A 21,040-nucleotide genomic window follows, 5' to 3' on the forward strand; every position below is an offset into this window, starting at 1 on the left:
AAACGCCTTCACTCAATGCCACTCTCATGGTGTTTAGATATAAAGCAATGCATAGAAGAAAGGCCTTAGGAGGGACCTTAGACCCAGGGCAGGCTCATATGACATAGCTCACCTGCAGTGCTGGGTGTTCACTCCTTCCACTATCACAAAGTTCTGATCTTTAGCCAGACCGTTTTTTCTTTTTAATCTGGAACTTCTCATCACTTTGTCTAGTTTTGCTCTTTGAAGCATGGCAGCTCTCTCCTCACCTCAGCATTCTTCTCCTTCACTTGACTAAACCCATCTACACATTTTTAAAGACAACTTTGGCATTCCACTAAGTTGAAGCATTTTTCCTTTCCCTTTTGAGTTAATGGACCTAGCCTGAGGCTGGTATGCAGATCTGGCCACACTTTCAGGCTGCAGCAACTCAGAAAGTCCGGGCTCAGAAAGTCCGGACCAAAATCTGGGCGGATTGGGTGTAAGTAACTTGAAGAAACATATTCTGAAATCACCTTGCTCTGTTTTTAGTGACTGTATTTATTTTGAAATTTCAAACAACTTTCAAAGAGGGTGTGTGAATTTTATGTGTACTGAAAGGGAACAAAGTTTAAGAAGGTGCTGAGAATGCAGTCTATAAAAGCAGAGGCTTGGCCATCCTGCTTCCTGTATTAAAAAAGATACATTAGCTCATTTCCCTCAACCTGGCACTTTGAAAAGGCACCTGCTACTGCTGCGTGCGCCTATGCCTGTGTAAGTGCGCAGACCTGTCTGTGTATTAGCTCCTGCCTGTCGGTCTCCTCCACCCCCTCCAGGAACTTGATCTTCCCTCTCCAATTTACCTCGTCTCCAGTTCTCAGTTCTTCCTCTTCAGACCTCTAAAGAGGATTCTCTCTCCTGCTTCTACTCAAACTCTGGAACTCTGTGGGCAAAATATCCTAAACTAATTTCTATTTCATATTTCCAATGCCCCATTCTTCCTTACCCCAAACTGATGATTTTCTCTTGAAGGCACCATGCCCCTTTATCTCTTTCTTAGAGATCTCATCTTTTTCTTGCTCTCTGCCACCACCTTTGGAGCCTGTACTGTTGCATTGGCCTCTCCTCTCTGCTCCTCAGACTCCAGTCTCTTTCTACTCTGTGCCATTGCCCACATGGCTGCCACATTATTTTGCTGAAATCACGGACACCCCCAACTCCCATAGCTTGGAATGGAATCAGAAGCCCTTCATAATGTGAATTTCTCACCTTTGGCAGAGGGCACTTCTTTCTCTCTTGACATGGATCCAGGCCAGTGACCTAGCAGCTACACATGGCCTTCACATGTGGGTGATTAGACTCCAGGAATGGCTCACCAAATTCCTTCTTTTTTTCTGGAGTGCATGGAGCTGATGCTCCTCTCAAAGCCTTTGCATTGGGCTGTTCTTCTGACTGGAACACTCTTCCAGGTGTTTTCTCCTGGACTCACTTCTTTTCATTACTCAGATGTCAGCTCAGATAGCACTTCTTCTGAGCCACCTTCCCTGACCACCCTCAAATGTAGCTCAGTGACAGAAGAGATTTCTGTCTGCTTTATTCACTGCAGTACTGCCAGCATCTAGAACAGAGCTGGATCATGGCAGGCACTTGATAAATACCTGCTGAATTATTAGAATAAAGCAGCTTTGGCAAAAAGGACTAGGTTGCATAAATTCTGCCATTCTATGTTAGACAAGAAAGGAAATGAGGAATAAACAAAGGAAGGAGACGCCAATAAGAGAAGAGGGGATAAGAGCTCCTTGCAGGGCAGAGGACAAACATGGATAGCTGGAGAGAAAAGAGGGCACAGGGTTTAAGGCCTGTTCTCCACTTTCTCTGCTGTGGAAAGGCTTTCTGCTGGATTAAAGCAAACAGCAGGCTTAACTTGCAGAAAAGGGCATTTTTGAAGAAACCAGAAAAGGAGATAACCCTTCTCCCATCCCTCCAGCCTCCCCTTATCAATTTCCAATTTTCATCACTAAATAAAAAATGGGTAGATAAGTGTCAATTCCCACTGCATATTAGACAATTCTTTAATTGAAAATAGCGTAAATGGGATCTAAATTCAAAGAATACAATTTTGTCTGATATTTTAAAAAGTAGTTCCTTCTAAAGTGTACATTATTTCCTAAGACTTTTTGGCTATTCTCTAAGATGTTTTGTTCACGACAGAGAAAATTCCCTGTTGTGGTAGAAACTGACACTACATAAAGGACATTCCCAACTCAGAATCCCATTGTGCAACTGTTCTTGATCTTTTTTGTCAAACTGGATCTTCTGCTTCCTTTGCCAACTGAAATCAAATGGATGTGTTAGGTCATGGCGTTCATAGGAAAGAGTTTCCACACTTGTTTTTCTTTCTCCTTTCTTACCCCTTTGCGTTACGTGTAACAAGTCAGATTGTAGTTATGAAAGTGAGGAAGGAAAGCAGCTTGCTAGCACTCTCAGGCTGAACTCTGCTACTGGTCTTGTTTAAACCTCTCGGTGACAGCCCAAGGGTGTTAGTCACACGATTGTTTAGGATGTGCAATCAGCCTAGGCTAAAATGATGTCATCAGGAAGAATTACTCTGGGACTTTGCAAATCTGCAATGTAGGATTTACTGAGGAAAATGAAACCATTAGCTCTTTTTACCCCTCCCATCCCCCATGTAAGTACTGCAGTATTATTTTTCTAGTGGCTTTGATTTTATGCTGAAAAGGAATTTGGTCTGGTCCTTCTTTCTGGTACATGAAAGTATCATAGAAACTAAAGCTTCATGGATGTGAAGACATCACCGCTTCAAGTGTTTTAATTTTTCACCCCTTCAAGTGTTTTAATTTTTCTTTCTCAGTGTAATTATCCAATGCTCTAGACCTCTGTACGTGCTGTGTGTTCTCACTTCTCTGGCTTCAGTGTGTGATATTTCCTCTGCCTGGCACACTCTTCTCCCTGGCCTCTCCCTTTGTCTTTCTCGTGAATTCCTACTCATCCTTTGAGGCTTTTTCAAATGACTCCTCCTATGTGAATTTTAAGTACATATAAGTTTAGAGTTGTTGCATCTCTCTCATGAATTAAAACTTTTATCAAAATGTAGTGACTTACTTTATCCCTAATAATGCTTTTTGTCTCGAACTCATTTTTCTCACATTAAGAACAGCCACATTAGCTTTTTTTTTTTGCTTAGTATTGGCTAGCTCTATCCTTTTTCATACTTCTATTTTCTGTCTTTCTGTATCCTTATAGTTTAGCAAGTCTCTTATAAAAAGTATATCTAGATTTATAATATTTTTCAATCTAATATTTTCTGTATTTTTAATAGGCCAGTTTAATCCATTTACATTTATTGTGATTACTGATATTTGGATTTATTTCTATAAATAATTTCTATAATCTCTTTTTGTGCTTCCTGTTTGTACTGCTTTCTCTCTGCTTCCTTCTCTCCTGTTTTTTCTAATGTTGTAACAAACTTAGACTTTGTGGTTCTTCCTTTTTCATAAACAAGTTTGACATGCTACACATATGTAAGGATTGAACTAGCAGATTTCTGTCTTCTTGTTTCTTAGGGTTTTGTCTTTTAACTAGGCAAATGAGAAGATTCTAGAGGATATTAATAACTACTCATTGCATCATCAAGAAAGAATAGCTAAGAGGAGACTTGGATAAAAACTTTATTTCTTAACAATTCTCACTGGGGAACAAAGCAGTTTAACAGCCAAGTAGCTAGTCCTCAAAATGATGATTCAACACGTTATGTAATGCTGGATACAGAAAGATGGAATCTCTACAATGTATCTGCTTCCAACATGACCATGGTACCTAAGGGGCAAATCCTGGGGAGCTTAGCATGCTTGTACTGCTACATGCTGTGTGACTGTGTGAGGAAGAAATTCTCCCATGATATGTCCCAAAACTCTCATTGATTCAGTGGGCCATAATAGTATTTGGCCTCCTTTTGGTTACAAATTAATCATACAGAAACATGGTATGTTTAAGATGCCATTAAATTGTGTGACAGGACTCAGTTATAATTGGATTGCTCAATGATCCAGAATATGCTTATATCAATTTTTAAGCTTATCATTTAAACAAAAACACATATTTTTAATATACTTATGACAAGCTTTGCTTTGTGATATCTTTTTTGGATTTCTTTTTTCTGGAAAAACAAGTATAGCAGTTGATAGTGTGCAATCTGGGGTTTGGATTCTGATTCTTCCATGCACTAGCCACGTGATCTAAGGCAAGTTACTCAATCATGCCAAACCTCAGTCTCCTCATTCCTATGGAAGGCTAACGATAAATATGCGCATAGGGTTGTCATGATAATTTAATAAATTAAAGCATAATAAATTATAAACCCTTTGGCATAAAGTCAGTACTCAAAAAAAAAAAAGTAGTAGCTATTATAATAATTTTTTTTTTTATATAAATAAGGAGCTTCTTGGAGGCACTCCTTCTTCAACCCCCGTTCCTCGGCACAAAGTAATAAGCGGAAGATAGGGTCTTGGGATGGAGCTAGAAGTAGGTGAATATTGATCTCTTTGCTTCAGGGATTTCACAGCCTGAGTATGGCGGAAATCCCTTTGAATTTTAAGATGCCCCGACGGACATCAGGAGTGTGACTTATACCATCGTGTGTGCCATCCTGAGGCAACGGATATCAGGGGTGTTGGTAAACTCTTTGTTTCAGTAGATGTGACCTACTTGATAAGGCTAGCATGAGCTTATACCCTCAAATCTTGATCTCCTCTCCAAACCCAGTTAGAAAGCCATTAGGTACACAGAGTTGACAAGCTTTTCCTTCTTAGGAGTCCTTACTTCGAGGGTATTTTCCTAGCCAAATGTGATTATTTGTAGGTGATATGTACCCTTGGACTCAATACTATTAACAGTGGGTAAAATAAGACCTTTAGGTCCTACCAGAGATCCTAACCTCTTTAAATAAGGTTTCCCTATGGGAAATGTGTTCTAGGTTCCAAATGACTGATTTACAAATAAAATATTGAAACACAAGCCATTAGGAAAGTGGGGCTGCAATCATTCACATCTTTAGTGCAAAAAAAGGAAGGGAAATTCTGAAGACTGTCCAAAGTGTAAGAACAGTTGAGCACTGTGTACTTTTCTAAACTGGATGTCAGACAGGACATCAGATGAGCAGTTTCTTGCAAAGAGCAACACCAGCTCCTTAGTGACTCCTGAAGATGGGGACATTGAATTAGGTTTGGCCTCATAGCCACCCCTGTGCCCTTGTTGTATCTGGATGCTTCATTATTCCTTGGAGAGCCTTTCTCAGAGGAGAGAAAACCACCTTCCTTCCCAAGGCTTTCTAGAAGTTTCTGAGTATTGCCTAGAGGGGGCCTCTGTGCCTACACTCCTTCACCCTAAATCAGCCTGCCCCTAAGCAGCAATCCAAACTCTCTTTGCAAAATCACTTTCTATCCTTCTGTCACGCTTATCTCTGTGTTTGACTGCCCTGGGCATGGATCTCTCATCAATCAGTCAGTTAACAGGTAGATGCCAAGAGTCTACTGTTGTGCAGGATTTCTTCTAGGCTCCGCAAGAGTATAGAAAAGAAGGACAGCATCTCTGCTCTTGAGGAACTTACAAACTAGTTCAGGAAGCAGTATATCCTAGATGTTAAAACACAGCAGTCAAGTCAGCCAGCCCTCATCTGAATCTCAGGTCTACCATTTCTTAGCTGTGTACTTTGAGTCTCATTTTTTTCATCCATAAAATGGGGATGATAAAAGTAGCCATCTCAAAGGGTTATCATGAGGATTATGTTACAAGATAAAGCACTTAGCAATGCCTGCACATAGTAAGTATTCAATAAATGTTAACTATTATTATTATTATTATTATTATTTTCTTGCTAAGGAAGATTCACCCTGAGCTAACATCTGTGCCAATCTTTCTCTATTTTGTATGTGGGTCGCTGCCACAGAATGGCTGCTGATGAACGGTGTCAGTCTGCGCCTGGGAACGGAACCTGGCCTGCTGAAGTGGAGCATGCTGAACTTAACCAGTAGGCCACAGGGCCAGCCCCAACTATTATTATTAATATTATTATTCAGAAAGTCCAAGATGGGGTATAGACTAGTCTAGGCTGTGTGGGAAACTAGTAACACTTTCCTCAGTGTCCTCCTTAGTCTTCTCGGACCTGGGGAGGAAGTACTGCTCTGTGGGTCACAGAAATGGACGGGGATGAGTTGGTGGGGGAGGGGCTTTGAGGCACATTGAAGAGCTGCTTTTGACTTCCCAGTAAAGGCAGTCTGCCTGTCTTGGCTCAGTTCTGCACTGAGCCTCTTATTGGGCTTGGGACCCAAACAATTGGAACTTCCTCTGCCTTTGAAGAATTTGCCAGCTAGGTGGGGATTCAAGGACATTCACACAAGATGCAGCTTCAGCATAATAATGAGGAAGCATCTCTATTAACAAGAACAGAATGACATGGTAAAAACTTGATACACTTATGATAAATGTTTAGGGCAAGAAATGCTTATTGACAAGTCTAAACTCTGGAGAGCTGGGTAAAATTTTCTGAACGTGCTAATACCATTCATAGCTCTGTGGAAATCAAGCAGAGAGGCCCTTTATTACCAGCCCTTCCCCACCCCTCACCCCGCCCCGCCCAAACCTGCCTCTCTGCCCACTGTGTCTGTTTCTCTCCCCAAGCTGTGGTCTGGACCAGCCAGTGACACATAATTCCAAATCCTGCCCACAGTCTTCTGTGACTTTGGAGGAAAGGCCAGAGTGTTTTCCTAGGGGAGCCCCGTGTTTTCACATTTTAAAGCAGGTACTGGTGGAGCGATGAATGGTGAAAGCTCTCTCTTTAAAAGACCGAGGGTGGCTTTAGGTGACTGCTAATTTGGGCTTTTGCGGAGGATGATGTTTACTTCACAGACTAATGACAGGGCTGGCTTTCTGGGAGTGTTGCAATGAAAAAGATTCAGACTCCACGGAACTCCTCCCTAGCAAGGCTGCTCCAGCCAGCATTACGAGGGCAGTTCCACTGAGCTCAGGATTTGGGTGTGAGACACAGCTTTCGTCAGAAGATTTTTAACCAAATGTGTGTGTGGTTTTGTCCTCTGGATAAATGTGTGGGTTCAGTAGCAGCCGTATCTCCTCGCCACATTCTCTTAGCTGGTTATGCGACTGTGAGAAGAAAAGCAAGAACAAAACAAAAAACATAGTTGTGACTCTATATTAGTTAAAAATACACCTATGGAATTTGAAGGCACCACAGAAGTCATCTGCAAATGGGAAAAACTGAAGCCCAGAGAAGGAGAGTGCCCTGTCCAAAGTCACACAGCAAGTGAGTGGAGGAGCAAAGACTGAAACTCAGGTTTTCAAAACTGGTCCTGTTCTCTTTTCATTATTCTACTTCTGTTGACAACCATGGAGAGTTCTTTCTCCCTTTCACTGGACTCTTTTTCCTTCCCAAACCCCTCAAAGAGCCAAGATGATCCAGGAAATCGTAATTCACTTCCAAAGGCAATTTGTTGTCTGTTGGCCATGCTGTATGGCTTGCTCTTTCAATTAAGTTTTTCAACATTTCCTATGAAAGCATGCAAATTACCACTGATTCTAAATAAATCAATTTAGGTATTCAGGGCTTATAAATATAGAGAATCTTGCTTTCCCTCTCATTCTCTCTCTCTTCCCTGGCTTTCTTCCTTGCACCGCCTCCGTGAAGATACTTTTTTTTTTAAGACACAAATTTTGGTGAAAGCCTTAATATTTTTCTTCCTTCTCAATTTTTATATTGTCGTTGTTATAATGACAAATGTTATAATAGTTTGCATTTTGCAGATTGTTTTAGTGCATAATTTGCAGTGTCACTTTCTCAAGATTTCTAGTGAGAAGGAGGAGGGTGCAGATAGGACTAGGGAGAGAGACTTTGGAAAATGTGGGCAGGGTGTTTGTGAATGTCTGGGCAGTGGAATATTTTTGCGGCATGGTGGGTGTTTTGAACTCTCTGGAAGCTAACAAGCAAGCTCCACACATACACTGGATGGAAGTCCTCCAGACTTTGGGCAACACAGAAGCTTTTCAGAGATCTGAACTGCGTCCAAGTCAAATGACGGCCCAGTGTGCTAGAGCAAAGGGGAGGCAGAGTGGAGCAGAAGGAATGACACTGGTCCAGGACCCCCAGGAGACCCGGGCCCTGCACTGGTTTTACCACTAGTGGTTATTTTCCTGTCTGTGAAAAAGGATAATAATGGCTCTGACCTTGTGGAGTTGCTTTGACAATAAAAATAAAATGATACATGTAAAGTGCTGAGCCCAATGCCTGGCACATAATAAGTAGTGGTTATTTGTATGCGATGCCAATAAGCTTCTGGAGAACGGACAGTCAATTAGGGAAGGTCCCACTCGGGCTGTGAGGCACCGAGGCTACAGCCACAGGCTTCAAAGTTAGACACAGATGGGTTTAGATCCCAGCTCCAGCATTTTCAAGCCGCATGATCCTGAGCAAGTGACCTAACTTCTGCCAGCCTCAGTGCCCATCTCACAGGGTCAGTGCATGGATTAGTGACGCAGCCCACGGAGAGCCCTGGCTTAGTGCCTTGCACGTAGTAGGTGCTCAATAAATGGTGGTTATTGTTTCAGGTTCTTAGAGAAGGGGCCATAAGAAATTGGCAGAGTGAGGCAGACAAGACAGTTGTTAAACCGGGGGAGGGGGTGTTGAAAGAAACTGGGAGAGCAAGCTCAACACCTTTGGGGCCCATCTTAGTTTTCTCTGGTTGCCATAACAAATTACCATAAACTTAGTGGCTTAAAACAATGGCGATGTATTCTCTCACAGTTCTGGAGGCCAGAAGTCTGAAATCAGTATTGCTGGGCTGAAATCAAGGTGTCGGCGGGGCCATGCTCTCCAGAGACCCTAGGGGAGAATCTGTTCCTTGCCTCTTCCAGCTTCTGGTGGCTGTTGACATTCTTCGGTTTGCTGCTGCCTCTCTCCAATCTCTGCCTCTGGCTTCACAGGGCCTTCTCCTTTGTGTGTGTGTGTGTGTGTGTATGCATGTGTGTGTGTGTGTGAAATCTCCCTCGGATTCTCTCCTATAGGGACACTTGCACTAGCATTTAGGGCCCATCTGGATAATCCAGGATAATTACTCCACCTCGAGATCATTAATTTAATCACTCTGCCAAGACCCTTTTTTCTTATAAGGTAACATTTGCAGGTTCTAGGGATTAGGACCTGATCTCTGGGGAGTCATTATTCTGCCTAACAGGGGACCTAAGGCACCAGTGGTCGGGAGACGATTCTGGTTTGCCTTTCCCTGGGGTGACGTAGCAGGGACAGGAGCGTGATGAGAGGAGGAGAGCTGTCACCAGGGAAGAGGCAAGACAAAGCAGGGCAGAGCAGAAATGTGGGGGAGGCTGGTGGGGACCAATGGCAATAGGCAGGGTGACATCAGCAAAGCCGTGGGGCAGAGTGGAGCTCAGTACCAACATCTGGGTAGGGGCATGTTAATGGCCTCCAGGAAAAAGCATGAGTTACTTGGACACCAGGCCAGGAGAAGGAGGAGACCAAGGCCTGGCTGATTGCACTGCTTGGGCTCAGAGCCATGGTGGGCTGCACTGGGAGCCTCAGACCCAAGAGCCCGTGCTCAGCCTCTCTCAACTGTGCCCAGCTGGGCCACAATGAATAGGACAGTCTGATGAGTTCACATTCTAGTGGGGGAGGCAGGGATGTTAAAAGTGTTCTGTTAGTAATGCACATATCTATAGGGGTCTGAGGGAACATATATAAAACGATAGCTACTCTACCTGGAGCCAGAGGGTGGTAGATCTAGAAATTTTCTAAGAGAAGAGACATTTGAGGTGGGTCTTAAGTTCAAGAAGAAGTTTTCTAGGCAGAGGTGGACAAAGTCCGGCTGAGAGATAAGGAGGAATGTGGGGTTGGGAAAGGGATCACGACTTTCTATGTTTCCTGATTTCAACTTGCTATGAGACAAGTGGCTCCTTCTTCACACCTAAACAGGCAACTGAGCATTGCCAAAGTGTTATAATCAATGTGGAACTACAATATAAAACAGAACTCTGAAATTGGAGTCAGAAGACGCAAGCTCAAATCATGGCTTTGCCATTGACTAGTTGAGTGACCTTGGGCAAACCACTCAAATGCCCTTCGTGCCCCATTGTCGTATTTGTAAAATGAGGGTAGTAACATCTTCCTCAGAAGCGTATTTTCAAGATTCAGTAAAATAATGCAAGGGAAATAGTCTGAAAATCTACATGATCAAATAAGCGTTAGTTTCCTTCCTTCCTGAGACTTAAGGCAGTTTAGTGTGACAGACCATCACTGGGGCAAATGCTGTTTCTGCTGGGGGTGGGACAAGCACATTATCTAATACCCTCATGGCTGTTAAAGGCATCCCCACCTTACCAGAAACTAGACTTGTTTGTTTTCTCAATAGTATTTTCTTCCTTATTCTTCCCTCTCCCTTTGCTCATAGGAAAACACTGGGGAGGATTTTGCTTGATCATTTTGCATATTTGTCCTTCTCAATTTTGCTGATTTGAGACTGCTCACTCCTAAAAAGAAGGGGGTCTCCCAGTCATGGTGGCACTAATAAATACACTTACACACCCTCGACCCCAAGGGTCAACCATCACACTCCTTCATCCTAGCTTTCTGGAAGCAGAGCCAGTGCCCTCCACCACGGTTCCCTTGACCACTCCCATCATGCTTCTGACAGCCCAGTTCTGAGAGCAAGGCTATTCAAAGGTCTGCAGGGGCTTCCTCAGGAGAGTCGTTAAGAGCATGGGGTTTGGGGCAAGCGAGAGCCTGTGTTTAAGTCCTGGCTCTGCCGTTTAACCTCTAAGCCTCAATGTTTTCTTCTGCAAAGTGCAATACTGATGATATCCACCTCTTAGGAAGGTTGCAAGGATTAAGTAAAATGCTTGTAAATTACTTAGCACAGTGCAGGGCTACTATTACCTGGTTTGAAAGGGAAGGATTAGGAATAGAAAGAAGCAAAAGAAATAAGAAAAGAAAGCCAGGAGGAGATGAAATGGTGAAACAGCACTTTCAACTCTCCCACGATTTCCTGTGATTGGGTCAAAGTGGCAAATTCACAGTAAGTTGTGTCCTGATGGGAGGGCTGCTGATAAAAGAGCCTTTTCTCAAAGCTAAAAAGAGGCCAGAGTGGAGCCTGAAATTTCAGCTCCTAGAGAACTACTCTCTTGACAAAGGCGTTATGTCTCTAGGAGTTCTCTGATAAAACAGAGAGGTAACACATTAAATCATCAGCAATTTTGCTCAAAATATTTAACATCTCATTGGGACCTGAAGGAATGAAGCATAGGACAGGTAAATTTTGACAGGGGAGGTGTAGTGAGTTGAATGGTGGCCTCCAAAAGGTATGTCCACATCCTGGAACCTGTGAATGTGACTCTATTTGCAAAAAGAGTCCCTGCAAATGTAATCAAGTTAAGAGATGAGACCATCCTGGATTATTCAGGTGGGCCCTAAATTCAAGGACCAAGTATCTTTATAAGAGATATGGAGGAGAGACACCTGGAGAAGACACAAAGGGAAGAGAGCCCTGTGAAGATGGAGATATGCTTGTCTCCCCCACTAAGATGTGAATTCGTCAAGGACAGGGATTGTTTCCTATTCATTGTGGCCCAGCTGAGCCCAGTTGAGAGAGGTTGGGCACGGGCTTTCAGGTCCAGGAAAGGCTCCCAGGAGGCTCCCAGTGCAGCCCACCATGGCTCTGAGCCCAAGCAGTGCAATCAGCCAGGCCTTGGTCTCCTCCTTCCCCTGGCCTGGTGTCCAAGTAACTCATGCTTTTTCCTGGAGGCCATTAACATGCCCCTACCCAGATGTTGGTACTGAGCTCCACTCTGCCCCACGGCTTTGCTGATGTCACCCTGCCTATTGCCATTGGTCCCCACCAGCCTCCCCCACATTTCTGCTCTGCCCTGCTTTGTCTTGCCTCTTCCCTGGTGACAGCTCTCCTCCTCTCATCACGCTCCTGTCCCTGCTACGTCACCCCAGGGAAAGGCAAACCAGAATCGTCTCCCGACCACTGGTGCCTTAGGTCCCCTGTTAGGCAGAATAATGACTCCCCAGAGATCAGGTCCTAATCCCTAGAACCTGCAAATGTTACCCTATAAGAAAAAAGGGTCTTGGCAGAGTGATTAGATTAACGATCTTGAGATGGAGTAATTATCCTGGATTATCCAGATGGGCCCTAAATGCTACTGCCAAGTGTCCCTATGAGACAGAAGCAGAGGGAGACTTCAGAGAAAGAGAGAAAGAGGGCGGGAGGAGGGGAGGAGGAGGAGAAGGCCCTGAGAAGCCCAAGACAAAGACTGGAGAGATGCAGCCACAAACCAAGGAATGTCAACAGCCACCAGAAGCTGGAAGAGGCAAGGAAGGATTCCCCCTTCCTTACAGAGCCTCTGGAGGGAGTGTGTCCTGCTGACACTTTGATTTTGGCCCATCAACACTTATTTTGGACTTCTGGCCTCTACAACTGTGAGAGAATACATTCCTGCTGTTTTAAGCCACCAAATTTGTCACAGTTCATTCCAGCAGCTGGAGGAAACTAAGCCAGGATTTAGGAAGGAGAGAGAGGAAGGCCTTACTGTGCGCTTGCCAAACTGTGCTCTAGGCTCTGAGCACAAGGCGGTGGGACCCCTGCCCTCACGGTGTTCCCGGTCTGTGGAACTGCACCAGCCCTCAGCCTGTGTCTTGGACTCTGTCCTTGCTGTCACTCACACTTGGATCTGGCAGGGGCATTGCAGACATCGAGTTCTGACCTTAACCAGGACCTTAACTTGTTCTACTTGTTTCCAGCTTTGGCTCTTTCTTGGTCCCTGCTCCTCTTCCATCTGCTCCTTTTCTTTCCAGGGCTGGCGCTTGCTCCTGCTACAGGTTTGCCCCAGCCTGGCATTTTGGATCAGTGACGCTGACCGCTCCAGCCAGCCGGCACCCCGTCGTGGACCCATCCGCAATTTGCGATTCTATTTTCTGACTTCATCTCCTAACATCCTGCTTCGCCTTCTGAACATAGCTTCACAGTGGTTCTTTGGATTTAACCGCTGCACTTGCTCTGTTGGTTCTGTTCCAAATTCAAAAGGTCATTAGTAATTTACAGCTATTGACCTGCCCCACTTTCCTGGATCTAGGATGGTGGAGGTACCCAGAGCAGGTTAAAGAAGGCCGTAAGGAAGTGGACAAGATTTCTATGTTATTGTGATCTTGAGATGAATGCCAGCCCCGTCGACTGACAGTTTAATTGTCATGGTGCTTCCAAAGGAGGAAACACTTGGCTGGCTTCTTTTTTATACACTGGGGTTTAAGTCAGGTTAATAATTCCTCTTTGTAGACTTTAAATAATCTCTTTCAAAGATCTCATTCAAAGCAATCTGTTTATTTTGGTGTGTCTAACGCAAGGATCAGCAGATACAACTCTCCACAACTTTCTCCTGGGTTCATTTTTCATTCTTCTCTTGCCTAGTAAAGGGTAGAAAAGGGTGAAAGGAAACATTTGCAGTGTCTAAACCAAAAGAATATGTGTCTGAGGTTTTTAATAATCAAATGCATCTCCTTTTAGAACATTGGGTACTGGAGGGCCCTGAATGTATCTTTGTGTTTATTTCTCCACAGTGCTTTGTAGCAAAGGAGTGGGAACGTGGAGGAGGATGGGAGAAGCGAGCTGACTGTTACTGAGTGCCTTTAAGTGTCAGGCATTGAGGTAGGTACTTTATAGATATTACCTCATTTAAGGCTCACAACAATCTTCAGAGTTAGGTACTATTATCCCATTTTATAGATGAGGGAATTGAGACTGAAAGCTCACGAGACTTGCCCAAGGTCACGCAGTCGGGATTGGGAGCTGGAACTTGAACCCACATACTGACGCAGGTATTTAATGCAAATAGACTAATAGTCATGAAATGCTTTTTAGAAATCAGCTAGCAACGTAGCCCAAAACCCTCAAGGAATTATACGTCTTTGCTAGAACAAGGGCTGACATGGGCTTTAAAAACCTTGAATTTCTTTCTTAATGGAGGCTTATAAGCATAAAAAGAACCACAGTCGTAGCTGGAGGTTGCCGCCTGCAAGTCTGCTTTTTTAGACTGTGTCTTGCATTAATTAACATTCCCAGAACTCTTTGAGATAGAAAGATAAGAGATGTCATAGGCGTGACAAGTATGACTATAACTCTGCCTAAAAAGCAAGGAAACATTCCAGGGACATCTCCAGGGCCTGGCTGATGCAACGGCCCGCATGGTATAGAGAAGCCCCTGTGCTTGGAATCAAGCATCTTCCCTTTGGAGAGGCATCAAAGTGAAATTCTGCAGGGAGATTTCAGTGCCAGAAGGTTCTCACCCTCACTAAAATATAAATGGTCTTTGGAGGTATTAGTGGTTATCTGTTACTTTCACCTGGGTGGGAAGGAATTTCAGATTCTGTCCAGAGATCAGGTGGCGGGGGGCTGGGAAGGGGAAGGTTAGAGCAGGTGGGCGTACAAAAACCAGCAGCTGGAGACCAGCTCTACCCCATCCCACATTTTGCTTGGGGTTGGTCCTCGGAATGAAACAGTATTTTAATTCTCCAGCTAAAGGCCCAGGTACAGGAACAGATCTAGGCACTAACTGCAAACAGGGATTGGAGCCTTGGAGGTAGATGGAAACTTCCAGGGAAAGAAAATAGAAGCACAAAGAATGAGCAAAGGGCAGAAAGGTATTTCAGAATTTGAGGTCAAAATGATTTCCCAGGGCTGGGGGTGAAGATAGGGAGCTAGAAAACAGCAGTGAGAGATCCACATGTGATGGGAAGAAGATTTAGAATCATCTAATGTTTTCTGATTGTCTATGACAAGACAGAAAATGCTCTGTGTTGGTGTTTTCACCAGGATAGCTCTACCCTCTGAGATGATGTTGTTATCCACTGTCCATGGGGAAGCTGAGGTCCAGAGACTAGAAGGGACGTGTCCCAGGTCATCCAGTTAGCAGGTAGGACCTGGGATCCAGGTGTGCCGACTCCATGCCTGTGCTTTTCCCACCAGCCCACAGCTGCTTCCCGTGTGCATCATTATCGAGGATCCAAGGAACCAAGACAGATGAACGAACACAGTGCAAAGAACCCGAGCTGTAGCTCCAGCAGATCTGAGTTTGAATCTTGGCTCCAACACTCATTCGTTGTGTGGCCTTAGCAAGGATTTGACCTCCTCAGCCTCGTTTTCTCAAGTTATAGAGGGGGTGAGAGTTCCTGCCTCTTACATGTTTTAGAAGCCATTCATTTCACACTTACAGTAAAATGCAGATAATGATGATAAAGAAAGTCACAGTAGTTCACATGTGTTGAGTAATTACTATATACCAGACACAGGTCTAAGCACCTCCCATATATTAACTTATTTAATCCTTATAACAACTCTTTTGACAGAGATTATTAGAATCCCCATATTATAGATGAGGAAACTAATGCACAGTGAGGTTAAGTACGTTGCACAAGGCTCCATAGGTAGCAACTGGGAAGTTACACTCAGTAAGAGAAGCACGGAAAAACCCCTGGGACTGGGGGTGTGCAGATCTGCATGGATTGGGAAAGAGCTGGCCTTGTGCCACCACTGTGCCTTGCTCTGTCTCTGCTCAGGTGGGAGCTTAACAGGTAATGCTGACAACAATCAGTTTCTTTTTCCAGGTCCTCCCTGCCTTGGTCATTTTCCCCAGAGGCTTCTCTCTCTATCTCCAGCCTTGATTTCCTCCTTGCTGCTTTTCAGCTGCAGCCCTTGTGACTCAGTTCACCTCTCCTACAGGCTTTCTCTCCTCAGTGAGGTCTTGACTCCATCATGCCTCATCAATCTCCACCCCGTAGAACACCCAGTTTCCTGTCTTTTGCTCCTCTGGTTTCTCTATTTCCAGGTACCCCATCACTTCCCTATCGTCTCTTCTTAGAGTCTGATCCTGGGAGGCAACTTATCCTGGCTTCAGCTCCCTAGACTTTTACTCCCAGGAGCATTTGGCCCAGTGGGAGTAGGCAGAGGCTATAGGACGTCTGCATGTCAGAGTAGAAGGAGGGAGGTTGGACGTGATTGACCTTAAGAGTACTTTAATAAAGCAAACACCGAGCTAGCATGTGCTGGGCCTAGTATAGGGAAACAGAGTCAAAGGAATGGCACCTGGAGGTCCTGGTCACCCAGACCTGAGAAGGCCATGTGGCTTCAAGTTTGAATTTCAGGGGCAAAGTTGTCAATTCAAGGCCTTGGAAAGTAAGTTGAGCCCCCACTGCTGGGCTTCTTGCTGCAATGCAGCTCTCCACCCCCATTCTCTGAATTTGTCCAAGAAGCTACAGGTGGTGGCAAAATCATCTGATGATGAAAAAAATCCCCACTTTGATTACCCAAGGCAAACCTGGAAGAGTAGAGATCCAAAAAAATCCCACACTTCCAGGTCTGAAAACAGGTTAAAAGAGTGAATGGAACTTGTGACCCTACATGGCAAACAATGCTGTTCCAGCTGGGGGAGCGCGGTGCTCAGCAGCCACAGTAACTGACCAGGAACACACCCAGCTCAGCATCTCAGATACAGCCAAGGCCCTGAAGCCTTCTCTCCTGGTGATTCTGCTGCTGTTTGAAGCCCGTGGGTCCCTCCTGGAGGTGGAGCAGCCGCCCCCCTATCCCGGCCCCCGCAGCAGCCCGTGCTACTCTGGGCCTGGAGGAGGGAGCAACCTGACTGATTACACCCACTTCCCCAAAGCTCCTTTTAGTGCGGGCTGTTCCACTTTCCCTGTAGCTTAGCAACCTGAGCCCCTGACAGCTGATTTACTGGAAAAAAGCTTGACTTTCTGAAAACAACTTTTCTTTTTCCTTCCTTCCTTCGTTCCTTCCTTCTTTCCTTCCTCTCCCTTTCTTCTTCCTTCCTTCCAAATAATCAAACCTTGACTATTACAAGGTCCTTGTGAATTCCTCCCAGGGAGGCAGATTTCACTTCCTCTTGCTTGTGTGCATTCCTGCCTGGACACCAGCCTTCTCCTTGGTCCTCCAACCACGGGTTTCTCCCCAAGTCCCTCCTCCATACTGTAGCCAGAGTGGTCTTTCTAAAGGTCAGTTCTGATAAGCTTCCTCTCTTGCTTAAAACTCTCCAATAGTTCCCAGGAGAAATGTTCTCGCAGGATCCTGCAGCAACCAGCCCTGCCTATCTATTTGATGTCACCCCGTTCTTCATCACACTGTCATACCCTCTGCCTCACCAGATTATAGTTCTCTTTCTTGTCTCCATGTCTTTGCATATGCTGTTCTCTCTGCTCAGCCCTACTTCTGTTTACTTAGCTGTGAAATATTCTTTAAGATCCAGCTTAAATACCGGCTCCTCTTTGAACCTTCCCTGATGGCTCTCCAGGTAGAACTGAACATCCCTTCCTCTGCTTCGGTGGGTTATATATGGCCTTCTACTGCAAAAGTCTGTTTATGTGGGATTGTCACTAGACTGTGAACTCCTGGAGGCAAGGAGTAGTCTCATTCTCCAACGTGTCCCCAGAGCCCAGCACAGTGCCTGACACACAGAGTGCAATCCATATGTGATCAAATGAGCGAATGAGGAATATTGGAAGGAAGGAAGGAAGGAAAGGAGGGATAATGGGAGGGAGCAAGAAAAGAGGGAAGGAAGGAAGCAAGGAAGGAAGAAAGGAAAGAAGGAGTATGTGATAGAAACAAGCGAGTCTGAACATCCAGAAGCCAACATCCAGGGAAGTGGGGAATGAAGGCCAGAATGACATCTGGCCACCAGGATGAAAGCAGCTTCTCATTGATTTGCAGGCCCCAACCTTGTGGATCAAAGGCAAAGAAAGGTGGGCTTCTGGAGGCCTGGCACAAGTACATGGTACCAGCTGAACCCATTTGCTCTTACATCTATTCCTTGCCTATTTCTTGCTCTGCTCTGAACCACAGGGAGGCTGACCACTGAAGGCTTCATGTCAGTGGCTTCTGGGTGGGTTTGACCAATGGGAGGTGTTGGTGGGAAGCTGGAGGTAGGGAGGAGGGGAGAAGCTAGGATACTTTTCCCTGTCTCTCTCTAGTGGCATTTCTGACAGTGACTGTTTCTGGGTCTCTGGTTCCTGCCAGATAGACCTGCTACTATTCCGGCTTTTGGTGGGTGACCCTGGCCCCTGGGCTCAGGTAATTCTGCTTCTCCTTCTCCTTGTGCACCCAGCCCTTGAAGGGGTGAGCATTACTTCCGGCTGCTTGGGGTTGCCTCATCATCACCTGGTAGATTTCCCAACTCCGCAGTCACTCGTGTAACCAATTCTCTGTATTAAATCTCCCTTGTTGTAAGTATTCAGAGTGGTTTCTCCTTTCTAGGTTGGACTCTGACTAATATACCAGCTTAGTTAGTGACTGTACTTTAGAGAGTAAGGTCACTGATGTTTATCTTGGAGGAGGTGGTGTATTTCTTTTTGTATTTTTCCAGTTAATTATGGGGCAAGGTTGTGTGTGTATGAACAAACCAGCTGGATACATTTGTGTGGTCTGCCAGACCACATTGTTGCTCAGTTTGAGCTCTGAGGGCTCCCTGTGCAAGTTCTGCATAGGCAACATGCCCTCTGGACTTCAGAGACTCTGCATGACCCCTGCCTGCAGCCCCAGCCCTAGTGAGAAGACAGGAGTCGGGTCTCAGCCCCTGAGTTCCTGTTGGAAAAGTAGCATAAAGAAGGATGTTGGGGAAGCCAGGAACTGGTGAAAGGAGAGACTGAGAGGCATGAAGAAGGAAGGAAAGGAAGGGGAAAGAGAGAATGGAACAGGTGTATCCGTGTGTAGCACAGTGTCTCTACATAGAAGGGCTCAATGGGTATCTGCTGAATGAATGAAAGACTAGAGGAAGTAGACGGAACAAGTAGAGAGTGTGGGTAGTACTGGCAAAGACCGAGCGGACCTTTGTCTCCATTCCTGCTGCTGTCACCCTGCTTCAGGGCTTCCAAACAGGTCACCTATGACAACAGCCTCCTAACTGGTTTCCTGGCCTCCAGTCTTCCTGACCACTGCTTCAGTAGTCTTTTCCAAAATCACAATCTCAGTTGCTTGAGCCTAAATGTGTTAGTGGCTCCTGGATGAGTAGTGATTAAATTCTGTCGTGTACTTGTGAGCCTCATCTTCTACTTTACTACCCTACTTTCCACCTGGACTCTTCACAGTGTTCCCCACTCCTGGAACGTGTAGGGGGATGGACATGTCCTTACCCTCAGACCTGCTCCCTAAACCTGCTTCCTCGGTTTTTATCTTTGTCTGTTTGAGGCCTGGGACGCTACCGTGACTTGGGACAGGGTTGGGGAACAGAAAGTTGGGTAACTAAACTCACATCTGGCCCTTGACCCCACCTCCTGCTCTCCCTCTCCCCATAATTCCTTTCGGCTCTTGAAGAGCCTGGGACGGTGGTCCCACTGCAGCAGCCTGGAGGTCACTCAGAGGTTCTCACACGCCGGGCTCCTGAGAGAGAATGGGTGGGGAGCCAGGCTGTTAGTGCCAAAAGGGCCAGCTCCCCAAGCAGGCTTTCTTCCTGCTCAGAGAGGTCTCACCGTGACTGCTGCCAAGCTGTGTATGCCAGAGCAGAAGTACAGACTGGCTCTGTGTGAGTGAGAAGACAAATGAGCATGTCAAATGTGCTTCCCCATAGCCTGGCAGGGTAGGCTGGGACTGCATGGGAAGCCAGGCTGGGACTGGAAGATTTTTGCTGACTTTGCTGGAAGAGCTGGAAGACACCTACTTCAACCACGCCACTCGAATTCAATCCAATTAACATTTGCAGATTCCTGTGACACGACATGGTGGTTTTGATTTGCACAGACCTGGGTGTGAATCTTTGCTCTGTTGCTTACCTGCTATGCAGGCAAATTACTTAATCTCTCATTTTCCTCATCTGTAAAATGGACTAATAAATACTCTCCTTATAGAGTACCAAGTATTTTGCACCTGATAATGCTTCAATAAAAGGACACTATTATTATTACTGCTATTTATTAATTTATTATTTGACACCTCTTGGGGCTAAACTCTGCTTGGCCTCCAGGCTACAGGTAAAGGCACAGAGATGAATAAGAGCCTGTCAGTACTTTAGGGAGCTGACAGTCTAGAGCAGAGGTGGGCAAACTACAACCGATGGGTCAATTCTGGCCTAGTGCCTGTTTTTGTAAACAAAGTTTTATTAGAACACAGCCATGTCCATTCACTTACATACCGTCTATGACAGTTTTCATGCTGTAATGGTGGAATCAGGTAGTTGCAACAGAGACCATATGACCCACAAAGTCCAAAATATTTATCAATTCGATCTTTATAGAAAAAGTTTTGCTGACCCTGGAGAGGAAGATAGATATATAATCAGGATGAAGCCTGTTGCAGGAAAGGTATAAATCATCTAAACTGACAGCCCAGAAAAAGAGACAAGCAATTCTGACTTGAGTGGGCAGCAGGGTTTTTAAGCCAGGCCTTGAAGGCTAAGAAGGAATTTGATTCCCAGAGCCTGGGAGTGGGGAGAGGTGGGAATGGATATGTCAAGAAGGACCATGGGAGTTTTAAAGGGATATAGTGCATATGAGGATGGAAGGGACTGGAAATTAAATGGCTAGTTCTCTTTGGAGTCAGAACTTGAACCTGGCTCAGTGCCTTGTAGAATTTACATCACCTTATATTTAGATGGCATTCCATAAAATACAAAATGCATTAACAAATACTATCTTATTTTATCCTCACAACCACATTGGGAGGTAGGTATTACTAGCCTGATTTTACAGAAAAGGGACATTAAAATGATTAAGAATCATTCAGCCAAGAAGTGACATTGCTGGGCCTTGATCCAGGAGTGGGGTCTATGACCATGGCTAGGACGCAAAACCAGTGCAGGTTGGAACTGTCACAGGAATATGTCTGATTGCCTGGTGCCTGATGTAAATGACAGGCCTCAAAACATAGGCAGGGTGACCTCAGGCCTTCATATCCTCTGGGTCATTCAAAATTCAATATGTCTTTAGTAAAGATCTGTTGTGTATGTGCACAGAGCTAGATGCTGAGAGAAAAGCCCAGGGAAGCATAAGACAAGA

General features: G+C 45.1%; 1 long non-coding RNA gene across 1 annotated transcript; it reads left to right on the plus strand.

Annotated features, from left to right (window-relative positions):
• The first annotated feature begins 2,405 nt into the window (after nt 1–2,405).
• On the plus strand, nt 2,406–19,950 carry LOC139075584 (uncharacterized). Its single transcript, XR_011526148.1, has 6 exons — nt 2,406–2,647; nt 3,543–3,791; nt 5,924–7,294; nt 13,610–13,697; nt 15,015–15,207; nt 17,766–19,950. It is a non-coding gene; the product is annotated as an uncharacterized lncRNA (long non-coding RNA).
• Nucleotides 19,951–21,040: the final 1,090 nt, after the last annotated feature.

This window comes from Equus przewalskii, chromosome 14 (genome assembly GCF_037783145.1).
Source record: "Equus przewalskii isolate Varuska chromosome 14, EquPr2, whole genome shotgun sequence".
NCBI classification, from domain to species: domain Eukaryota; kingdom Metazoa; phylum Chordata; class Mammalia; order Perissodactyla; family Equidae; genus Equus; species Equus przewalskii.